General features: G+C 38.1%; 1 protein-coding gene across 1 annotated transcript in view; it reads right to left on the minus strand.

Moving 5' to 3' along the window:
* FSIP1 (fibrous sheath interacting protein 1) overlaps positions 1 to 12,602 on the minus strand; it is a gene marked incomplete at both ends in the record, with an annotated part of 174,027 nt that overhangs the window by 150,570 nt on the left and 10,855 nt on the right. The window lies entirely within an intron of this gene.

Genomic DNA, 12,602 nt, shown 5'->3' on the forward strand with positions numbered 1-12,602 from the left:
AGGAGTGTAGTAGTGGACCCTGGGAGGCTCAGTCGGTTGAGCATACAAATCTTGGCTTCAGAATCAGCTCAGGTCATGATCTCAGGGTTTTGAGACAGAGCTCCCTTTACCTCTGTCCCCGCTCCCCCCCCAAAAAAAGGGACACAGGAGTCAACTGAATGAGCTCCCAATGACCAAAACTGGAAAAATCTGAGCAGCAAAATAAAGGGATATTAGATTACTATAATCCAATGTATAAAATAAATATCCACAAGTCTATATTGATATAAAGAAATGATTGAATACATGGGAAGAATAGACAAAAGTAAAATAATTCAAATAATTTCACAGAAATAATTGCAGAATAATTCGAAATAATTTATGTAACTACCCCTCCTTCAAGGAGGAGAAGCATAACTCCCCAGTCTTCAAGAATGGGCTGCAAATAGTAACTTTCTTCCAGAGACAGGATGGAAAGGGGAAAAACTGAAGAGCTTTAGAGCGGAGAAATCTGACAAACACCTCCTTAGCCAGGTGATCAAGGCTGACATCCACAGTGATAAGTTGTGTGGATAGTATGATGTGATGGAATGAAAATGGCACTTGGGACTTTGTAGTCATCCTCCCAAGAACATACAACTCTCATCAAATCACGAGAAAAACATGGATAAATCGCAACTGCTGGAAATTCTACAAGATACTTAATGAGTATTCCTCATAACTGCCAAAATCATCAAAAGTCTGAGAAAGTGCACAGCCAAGCGTGGCTTAGGAGACATGAGGACGCATGTACTAATATAATGTGGCATCCTGGATGGAACCGTGGAACAGAAAAAAAAAGGGTAGAAACTAAAAGTCCAAAGAAAGTGTAGGTTTTAGTTAATAATAATGTATCAATATTGGTTCATTAATTATAACAAATGTATCATACTATACTAATAATAGGGGAAACTGGTTGTATATGTGAAATCACTACCCTATTGTCCTAATTTCTCTGTAAATCTAAAACTGTGCTTTAAAAAAGTTAACTTTGAAAAAAACTTTTAGATAGAAAAGAGAGAAGGAAAACAGGGATGAAATCAGAAATAAGAAATGTGGCATAATAAACAATAAAGAGAATTCTTCTTTTAAAATACTCTATGAAATTTTATTAGTAAAATGTTCAATCTTGGTGAAATGGATGCTTTGAAATCTCACTGACATGGATGTATTGCCAGAATTGACTCAGAAGACTAGAAAACTGAAATATAATAGTAAATATGAAAGAAGTTGAGAAAAGAGTCAGAGAATTGCCTCCAAGAAATTATTTGAACCAGATGGTTTTTCCAGTGAAATCTTTCAAGTTTTTAGGGAACAGATAATCCCCACATTATATAAACTATTTCAAAGCATAGAAATAAATGAACAGCCAGCCCCAATCATTTTATGAAGTTAACATAGCCTAACAAAGCATATACACACACCCTCCCAACCCAACCTCTACCGTCAACACCAGAACACATATGCATGTGGGCGCGCGCACACGTGCGCGCGCACACACACACACAGCAAATCTCACTTATGAATACAGACCCAAAAATTCTGAGTAAATTCAGCCATTCAAATCTGGTACTATATTAAAAGAATAATCCTTTATAACCAAGAAATACTAACCAAAAATAAAACTCATATAGTATTTAAATGTATTGATTTTAGGGGCTCCTGGGTGGTTCAGTTGGTTAAGCATCTGCCTTCAGCTCAGGTCATGGTCCCAGGGTCCTGGGATCAAGCCCGGCATCGGGCTCCCTGCTCAGTGGGAAGCCTGTTTCTCTCTCTCCCTCTGCTGCTCCCCACCCTGACTCGCTCTCTCTTTTGCTTGCACTCTCTCTCTCTCAAGTAAATAAATTAAATCTTTAAAAAATAAATAAATATATTGATTTTAAAACATTAAATAAGTTTGTCAAGATAGAAAAAACTTGATGATAGTTTAAATATTAGATAATGAAACATATTTATAAATTTCAACACTAAGTCTTTATAAAATCTTATTTGTATGTTTGGCTGGTCTGATGATTCTTTCTGTTTTAGGACAAGATTCAAACATAGTAAGCTGAAGGGAAGGAGACAGAGGACTGGCAGACGCTCTAGGTGATTGTCACAGAATAATGGATGGATCAGGAACCAGGGGCAGAGTGAAAAGGATGGGATGTTGTTGACCTTGGCCTTGAAGAACAGCACCTTCCTTCAATCTACGATAAGAAAGATAGGGGTTGAAGGAGAACACAGTGCAGTTTAGAGACAGAAGGAAAGAATGTGGAAGGGAGTCTCACCTGAGTGGTTGTTTTCTCTGGACAGTAAGCAGGCCAGAGTGAAGGACTTGCCAAAAACAGGTGGTTAAAAACACAGTAAGCATTTGGAATAACCGCTTTGGAGAATACAAAACACATTGCTCGGCAACACTAAGACTGTAACAGAGGTTAAAATAAAAAATCCTTAACCATCCTGATTACCACAACTGACTTTCTCCCTTAATCCTCTGCAAATCAGAGCTGAAAGAAACTACCATATTTTCTTAGAATATTCAAGCTTAACATTTATGAGCAGAAGTGGCATATAACTGAATTTCACAGAGAAGCATTTCAACGAGGTATTTTTAGATCATTAGAGGCTGCTGTGTTGTGCTTACACGCATTTATAAATTTAGAGCTGGAATCACAGAAGCCAACGTGACAAAGGAAAAAGGAATAAATTCCATCAAAAACACTGATGTTGAACAATAATTCCATCATTAGATATCTTTGCCCCAGAGAGCACAGAATTCTGTCTCTATCTATCAGAGAAATGCTAAAAACTAAGGGGAAACTCCTGGTATGGTAAGGAGTTTTGATTTTCACCAGATTTCTCTATCAAAAGGGGCCCCTCAAAATGGGGTGGAAAGACTTTAAATCTCTCTACCAAGTGCAATATAATCTACTTCAGCATCTCAATAGTTAAAGTTGAAGTTATTAACTCTGGATTATCAAGTCAAAATGTGGTAAAAAAATAAAGTCAATTTAACATGGTTTTTATCTTTTTCTTGGTGTCAAGGCCCCACTTGAGTTTATACTTATCAATAAAATTAAATTCATAACTCAACAACCAAGATCTTTTCATTTGTTTTGCTGTTGGTTCTTTGTGATGTCAGATGGGGCTAAGATATATTTCGTGCCTGAAAATCTGGTTGGAAATTGCCATTTTACCACCAGCCCGAAGTCCCTCAAATTATTCATAAATAAAAGGTTAAGCAAATGACTGGGGAAGATAAGGAAGAATATTCATCCTTAGAATTTCTCTCTCTTCTTTTAAAAGAAAAGAGGCGGAAGGGAGATTTGGGTATGTATATAGATACGCATTTAAAGTTCAAGTCTAAAAAAAATTTTTTTAATTAAAAAAATGAAGTTCAAGTCTAAATAAGTCTGGCTCTAAATTCTTTCAGACTCTAATTTTTAATGTGTGTATTTTAACTAGATGCTGCCACCTACTGGATTATCTATAAGGGCTTTGTGCTTTGTCAGTAACAAAGAAAAAATTAGGGACGGAACAGGGTAAAAGATTTCTGTTTCCATAAGCCTCATAGAAACATTTTACTTTAACACTTACAGCTAAACAAAATAATTGTTTGTTTTAATTTCATTCTTTTAATTTAGGGAGGTAGCCGAAGTTCAGTGAATAACATGGGAAAGAAATTAGTCTCAGAATGGAAGAAATTTAAGTACTTTCATTTTATAATATGCAACTATGTTGTAATAGGAGGAATTAGAGACTAAAATCACTGCTCTGTGGTCAGACTGGACTCTTACATTTCTATTTTATACATACAGTGAAAATCCTCTGCTAATAATACCTTTCTTAGACTGAAGATTCCAAAAGTTTCCTCTCTGGGAATGAGGTAATAACTATGTCATGTAAAATGTAAAGAAAAAAATGTGTAATTAGCCTAATAATGTAGTCCAAAGTAAATATCTCCTTTGGTTTTTAAGATGTTTAAAAATCAGATACTGTTAAAAATATGCCTATGATTTAAAAAACCAGTAGGAAATTTCACTAAGGAATTTGCCTTTTCTAAAAGACCGGTCACTAAGACAAATAAAATAAAATAAAAAATAACACCGTCCCTTCCCTTGGGCACACCAGTCTGGCATGAGCTACAGACAGCAGCAGAAGTGAAAACCAATAGACATCCAGTTCACCTAACAGTGTCTCTAACTCCCAGTCCTTTTTCATTGACCCTACTTTTGCATTTTGTCTGCTCTGAGCACAATAAATACTGCCAATACATAATAATTGACTAAGAATTCAAAACCTAAACATTGAAACTCTAACGCGATAATGTTTAAACCAGTGATTCTCCCTGAACATAGGTTTCGAGTCCCTGGTAACTCCAGCTTTCAGCTCATGAAGCCCAGCTAATTTCCATGTTAGAACATTGGTACTAATCTAACGGTACTGCAAATGTCTGCAAGGGCTATAGTAGTCACGTGACTCCAAAGCTACAACAGGGAGCTCTACAAGTTTAAGCCGAATACACATGGCATGAGCTTTAAAAGTGAAGTGTATTTGATGGTTCTGGTCTGATGGTGAAGACAAGACAAATGAAAACAAAAGTCTTGTCCCGCAAGGCCAAAAAGTTCATTTGGTAGTGAACTCTATGCCTGAAAAGGTTAATGTCAAAATAACATGGAGGACATGTGGAGATAGAGAGGAGAAGGGAGGTGGGGGAAATCGGAGGAAGAGACGAACCATGAGAGACTGTGGACTCTGAGGAGTTAACTCAGGGTTTTGGAGGGGAGGAGAGTGGGAGGTTGGGTGAGCCTAGTGGTGGGTATCAAGGAGGGCACGTATTGCATGGAACACTGGGTGTGGTTCATAAACAATGAATTCTGGAACACTGAAAAGAAATTTTAAAAATAAATAAAAATTTAAAAAAATAATTTAAAAAATTTTTAAAAAGCTACATGGATCCTGTTTCACAGTTCCTGCTCCAGAGTCAACCACAGGAGGGAGGTAGGTACCACCTCTTAGAAATGCAACATCCACTAGAGAAATCAGCATTGAGCTCCACTTCCTGAAATACAGATGCTGAGATACTGTCATATCCAGAATTATATTCCTGATACTGTCCATGTTCCTTATTTGGAAAAATGAATGCAGTCTTGGTTCTATGAAGGTACAGAATTACTGACAGACATAAAAAATATATATATAAGAAATCGTAATTTTCAAGACAGATTATCTTCAGACAATAGCCTTCAGACATTTAAGTTAATAAAATAGCATTCTATAACCTAAAAGCTTAGAGGTGCTTTGCAGTCTTTTTTCTTAAATAGTGGACTCCCTGCTAAACAACTCTCAAAGAGAAAAATAGACTTGAGAAAACACGTTATTGCAAAAACCTTTTTGAAAAAGACAATATACCTGTCCTAGTAAAATGTATCACAAAGCTACAATAATTTTTTAAGTATAATACTGACATCAGCACAGATAGAAATATTAATGGAAGAGAATAGAAAACTTGGGAAAAGACCCAATTAGAGCAAGATAAAGTCAGCATTTCAAATAAATGAGGAAATGATGGATTATCCAATAAAAGGTATTGAGATAACTAGTGTTAAAATAAAAAACAAATGAGGCTGGGGCACCTCAGTGGCTCAGTGAGTTAAGTGGCCACCTCTTGATCTTGGTCATGATCTCAGGGTCCTGGGATGGAGCCTGCATCAGGCTCCACATTCAGTAGGGAGTCTGCTTGCAAGTCTCTCACTCACTCTCCCCCTCCCCCCATTCATGCTCATACTCACTTGCTCTCACTCTCTCTCTCTCTCTCAAATTAGAAAAAAAAGGGGTTGTCCAAGTGCCTCAGCGGGTTAAGCATCTGCCTTCAGCTCAGGTCATGATCCCAGGGTCCTGGAATTGAGCCCTGCATAGGGCTCCCTGCTCAACAGGGAGCCTGCTTCTCCCTCTCCCTCTGCTTGTGCTCTCTCTCATTCTGTCAAATAAATAAATAAAATCTTCTAAAAATTAAATTAAAAAAACAACAGCTTAGTCATATAAACAAAACTTAATTTAGCTTCTTTTGCAAGGCTAACTTGACCTGGGTCATCTCTTGCTTATGTCTCTGGAAATCATAAGCAAAACCTCAAGTGTTCTCCAAAATTGATATGAAGTAACCATTCTACTTTATAACAAAATGTCCCTGAGCCTCATTCCATGTTTTGGTTTTAGTGTTCCCAGTTTACAAGCTGCCTTTTTGATGTGTGTACAATAAACTTTTACTGATTACTACTTTGGTGATTCATTGCTTTTATTTCTGTTATTTCTGATCTTTTGATGTTAGCTAACAAAATGAGGGGGAAAATCACCAAATCAACTCTCTACCTCATATATCAGAACAAAATGAGTTCTAATTGGATTAATATTTTACTTTTTTATAAAATAATAACTATACTAAAGGAAAACATGGGTACACTTTTTTTTTAAGATTTTATTTATTTACTTGAGGGACTGAGTGAGACAGAGCATAAGCCAGGGGAGGGGCAGAGAGAGAGGGAGAAACAGAATCCCTGCTGAGCAGGGTGCCCAATGTGGGACTCAATCCCGGGACCCCAGGATCATGACCTGAGCTGAAGGCAGAGCTTAACCGACTGAGTCACCCAGGAGCCCAACACAGGTACATTTTCATGTCATCTTATACTAGAAAATGTCTTTTTAAGCAGAGCAACAATCAATGAAAAAAAGAAGAAGAAGAAGAAATGACTGATTTAGCTAAATAAAAAATATTAAGTTTGGGTGAGCAAAGAAATACCACAAAACTAAAAATAATTACTTAGAAAAGAAATGTTTTTGGTATTTATTATAGCCAAAGAAATAGTACCCTTAATACATAAAGTAGTCCTTCAAATCAATAAAAAGGAACACCTCATTTTACAAAAGAACAAGTAATTCACAAAATGGCTAAAAGAATAAATATACAACCTCCTTAATTATCACAGAGATACAAATTGTAACTTCATTTTGAATAAGTGAAGTTTAAAACAACTATTAAATCCACTGTTGGGTCTCCAACCTCTGCCTCCTCCTGCACATGGTCTTCTCTTCCGTGTGTTTCTTCTTCTGCCTCCTCTTATGAGGGGACTGATGATGGCACTTAGAGCCCTCCTCCATATCCACAATTATCTCCTCATCTTAAAATCCTTAACTTACTCACATCTGCAAAGAGCCTTTTTCCAAATAGGGAAACACTGACAGCTTCTAAGGATTTGATGTGGATCTAGGGATTTGATCTCCTGGGGGCCATTTTTTCAACCTAGTTTTCAACCTAATTTTTCAATTATTGCAGGTCATAATAAGAATAATTTCCCAAGGAGGTTATCACAGCCTTATGCATAATTGAAAAAACTGAAAAACAAAGAAAATAATCTAAATGTTTAACAGCAGAATATTAGTTAAATAAATTATGGTACATCCATGTAGGAAGTCATTAAAAATAATGCTGACACAGCATAAGGAATATAGTCAATGATACTGTAATAGTGATGTTCCAGGCCAGATGGGAGCTATACTTGTGGTGAAGACAGGATAACGTACAAACTTGTTGAGTGACCATGTTGTACACCTGAAATGAATGTAGCATTGTGTGTCAACTATACCCAAATTTTTCAAAAATTTTTAAATGCTGATGTAAATCATTCCAGTTGTCTACTGTTACATTAAAAGAATCACCCAAAATTTAGTGCCAAGCAATAATAATTACTGCAGGCAAGATCTACTAATGGATGCTAACACTAGTGGACAAAAGTTTGAGGAAAAACAAGATACTTGCATAATCTTAAAGTACCTCCTCCAAGATATTTATTCATTATAAAAGGAAAATTAGTAACTTTACAATAGAGAAACCTGGCAGACACCAACTTAACCCAAGTTTTCAAGGTTACCATCACCAGTGATATAAGACATTAACTTTCAGTACCCTGAGTGTGACTGAGTGAGAGCCCGTTATTTCTGGAGTATTCTTGCCAAACATGCATAGCCTCTACCTAAATAAGGAGAAACATCACACAAACTGAAATTGAAGGATATTTTACAAAACAGCTGACAAGTACTCTCTACATGTGTCAAGACCATAAGAAAAACAGGGGAAAACTGAGGAACTTAACACAAATTAGAGGAGACTAAGAAAATATGACAACTAAATGCAAAATGGGATCCTAGGTTGGAAACTAGAAAATAAAAAGGAAACAGGTGGGAAAACTGGTGGGATTTTAAGAAGGCCTATAGTTTAATTAATAGTATTATACCAACATTACCTTCTTAGTGTTGATCATTGTAAAGTCAACCCTTGAACAACATGGGGGTTAAGTGCTGATTCCCCACGTAGTCAAAAATCCATGTATACCTTTTGACTCCCCAAACACTCTACTAATGGCCTTTTGTTAACTAGAAGCCTTATCAATAATGTAAATAGTCAATTAACATATATTTTATATGTTATAAGTATTATACACTGTATTCTTAAATAGAGTAAGCTGGAGAAAAGAGAATATTATTAAGAAAATCACAAGGAGAACCAGAAAAGACCCCCAAATAGACAGGAATGTTGGAAAAGAAAACCAAAACTGGAGGCATCATAATTCCGGACTTCAATCTCTATTGCAAAGCTGTCATCCTCATGACACTATGGTACTGGCACAAAAACAGACACATAGATCAATGGAACAGAATGGAAAACCCAGAAATAAACCCTCAATTCTATGGTCAACTAATCCTCAACAAAGCAGGAAAGAATACGCAATGGAGAAAAGACAGTCTCTTCAAAAAATGGTGTTGGGAAAATTGGACAGACACATGCAGAAGAATGAAACTAGATCATTTCCTTACACACACACAAAAATAGACTCAAAATGGATGAAAGACCTAAATGTGAGACAGGAATCCATCAAAATCCTAGGGGAGTAGGACATTTGGGTGGCTCAGTTGGCTAAACGTCTGCCTTCAGCTCAGGTCATAATCCCAGGCTCCTGAGATCGAGCCCTTGTCGGGTTCCCCGCTCAGTGGGGAGCCTGCTTCTCCCTCTCCCTCTGAGGGAGAGTACAAGCTCTCTCTCACGTGCACTTTCTATTTCTCTCTCACTCGAATAACTAAATAAAATTTTTTAATACTAAAAAGAAAAATCCTAGAGGAGAACACAGGCAGCAACCTCTTCAACCTTGGGTGCAGAAACTTCTTGCTAGACACGTCTCCAAAGGCTAGAGAAACAAAAGCAAAAACGAACTATTGGGACTTTATCAAGATAAAAAGCTTTTGCACAGAAAAGGAAACAGTCAACAAAACCAAAAGACAACCAGCAAAATGGGAGAAGATATTTGCAAATGACATATCAGATAAAGGACTAGCATCCAAGATCTATATAGATCTTATCAAACTCAATGCCCAAAAAAACATATAATCCAGACAAGAAATGGGCCGAAGACATGAACAGACATTGCTCCAAAGAAGACATACAAATGGCCAATGGACACATGAAGAAATGCTCCACATCCCTCGGCATCAGGGAAATACAAAGCAAAACTACAGTGAGATACCACCTCATACCAGTCAGAATGGCTAAAATGAACAAGTCAGGAAACGACAGGTGTTGGAGAGGATGTGGAGAAAGGGGAACCCTTTACACTGTTGGTGGGAATGCAAGCTGGTGCAGCCACTCCGGAAAACAAAATGGAGGTTCCTCAAAAAGTTGAAAATAAAGCTACCCTATGACCCAGCAATTGCACTACTGGATATTTACCCCAAAGATACAAATGTAGTGATCCTAAGGGGCACCTGCACCCCAGTATTTATAGCAGCAATGTCCACAACAGCCAAACTATGGAAAGAGCCTAGATGTCCATCAAGAGATGAACGGATAAAGAAGATGTGGTATATATATACAATGGAAAATTATGCAGCCATCAAAAAATGAAATCTTGCCATTTGCAATAACATGGATGGAACTAGAGGGTTTTAGGCTAAGAGAAACAAGGCAATCAGAGAAAGACAATTATTATATGATCTCACTGATAATGTGGAATTTAAAAGCAAAACAGAGGCTCATAATGGAAGAGAGGAAAAAATAAAACAAGATGAAACCAGAGAGGGAGAAAAACCATAAGAGACTATTAATCGCAGGAAACAAACTGAGGGTTGCTGGAGGGGATAGAGGGTGGAGGGATGGGGTAACTGGGTGATGGACATTAAGGAGGGCATGTGATGTAATGAGCACTGTGTATTTTATAAGACTGAAGAATCACAGGCTTGGACCTCTGAAACCAATAATACATTATATGTTAATTAATTGAATTTAAATTTTAAAGTGTTTTTAAAAAATCATACAGGGGTGCCTGGGTGGTACAGTCAGTTGAGCATCTGACTCTGGGTTTCAGCTCAGGTCATGAGCTCAGGATTGTGAGATCGAGCCCCACATCAGGTTCCAACCTCAGCATGGAGTCTGTTTCAGATTCTCTCTCTCCCTCTCCCTCTCCCACTCATGTTCTCTCTCTCAAATGAATAATAAATTTTCAAAAAAAAATCATAAGGAAGAGACAATGCATTTACAGGACTGTACTGTAAAAAATCCACATATAAGTGGACCCATGAAGTTCAATTCCATGTTGTTCTAGGGCCAACTGTACTATGGTTATACAAGATGCTAACGTTAGGGGAAGCTGGGTAAACAGGAACTCTATGGGTTATTCTGTAACTTTCCTGTAAGTTTAAAATTATTTCAAAATAAAAAGTAAAAAACAAAACAAAACTTATTGGTGCAAAACAGTAACTTGTTTATTATGCTCACGATTCTGTAGGTCAGTGATTTGAGGGACACAGCAGGAACAGTTTGTCTCTGCTCCACCATGACTAAGTCCTCAGCTGGGGTGGCTGCATTGGGCTGGGGTCTCCGAAGCAGTTCACCTGAGACCATACATCTAGCCTTGGCTATTCACTACATAATATTTGACAGGAATGAAACATCCTCATATCTCTGGGGCCTCCACTGAAATACTGGAACAGTTGTTATTAACGTTAGTTTCCAAGGGCTGCTCTAACAGGTAACTCTGGGGTGGGTGACTGAAGACAAAAGAGATTTCTTCTCTCACAGATATGGAAGCTAGACCTCTGAAATCAAGCAATGAGCAAGGTCATGCTCCTCTGAGGTCTCTAGGGAAGAATGCTTCCTTGTCTCTACCAAGCTTCCGGTGGCTCCCAGTCATCCTTGGCATTCCTTGGCTTGTAACTACATCACTCTAATCACTGCCTCTATGTTCACATGACCTTCTTCCTGGGTCCTTGTGTCTCTGTGTCTCTATGTGTCTTCTCTTATAAGAACACCAAACACGCCTGGGTGGCTCAGTGGGTTAAGTCTCTGCCTTCAGCTCAGGTCATGATCTTAGGGTCCTGGGATCAAGCCCCGCTTCGGGCTCAGCAGGGAGCCTGCTTCCCCCTCTCTCTCTGCCTGCCTCTCTGCCTACTTGTGATCTCTGTCTGTCAAATAAATAAATAAAATCTTTTCGAAAAGTGGGGGAGGGGCCCACCTACTCCAGTACGACCTCGTCTTAACTAATTACATCTGCAAAGATGCCATTTCTGAATATGGCCACATTCTGAGGCTCCAGGGAGACATGAACTCTGGTGGGGCACTACTGAACTCTCTAGGTGGGAAATGGCCAGCATCACTCCCTCCGCGTAGCCTTTCCATGTGGCTTGTTTGGACCTTCTCAAAGCATGGCAGCTTCAGCATTGTCTCACACCTTACAGGATGGATGGCTTTCCTCTGAGTAAGCCTTCTAAGAAGAGAAGCAGAAACTGCTAGTCCTCTTAACGGCTAGGGCTGGAATTGGTGTAGGATTACTTCTGCTGTAATCCAATGGTTCAAGAAGTCCCAGCCCAGCCCAGCCTGAAAATACAGGAAGACGTAAACTCTGCACCCCCTACGAGGACTGGAATGAACATACACAGAGGGAAGGAACTGATGGCAAACATCTTGGAAACTAACTACCACACAGCTCTGTTCTTCCTGACAGCTAAAGGTGCTCATGAGATACAAATTAGAAAACCAATCACAAAATACCATATATATAATTTGATCTCATTTTTATTTTTAAAATATACGTGGATATTTGCACTAAAAATGTCTCAAAAGATAAATAGTAAGCAAAAATATTAAGAATGATTATCTCTGCAAGTTAAGAATTTTGGTGATTTTTTTTCTTCCTGTTTACCAATATTTTCTAATACAGATTACTTACATGTTATTTCTATAACAAAATAGAAGAAGCAGAAAGTAAAAGATCTATGATTTGAACAGGCAGAGAGTTTCTGGTGTTTTGGGGTGGTTTTTTTTTTAAGATTTTATTTATTTAGTTGCTAGACAGAGATCACAAGTAGGCAGCGGCAGGCAGAGAGAGAGGGGGAAGCAGGCTCCCTGCTGAGCAGAGAGCCCAATGGGGCTAGATCCCAGGACTGTGGGATCATGACCTGAGTCAAAGGCAGAGGCTTAACCCACTGAGACACCCAGGTGTCCCACTGGTGTTTTAATTAGGATATACAAAAGGTAAATTTCGATAAGGCCAATCTAGATA

Source organism: Martes martes (assembly GCF_963455335.1).
Source record: "Martes martes genome assembly, chromosome: 7".
In the NCBI taxonomy this organism is placed as follows: Eukaryota; Metazoa; Chordata; class Mammalia; order Carnivora; family Mustelidae; genus Martes; species Martes martes.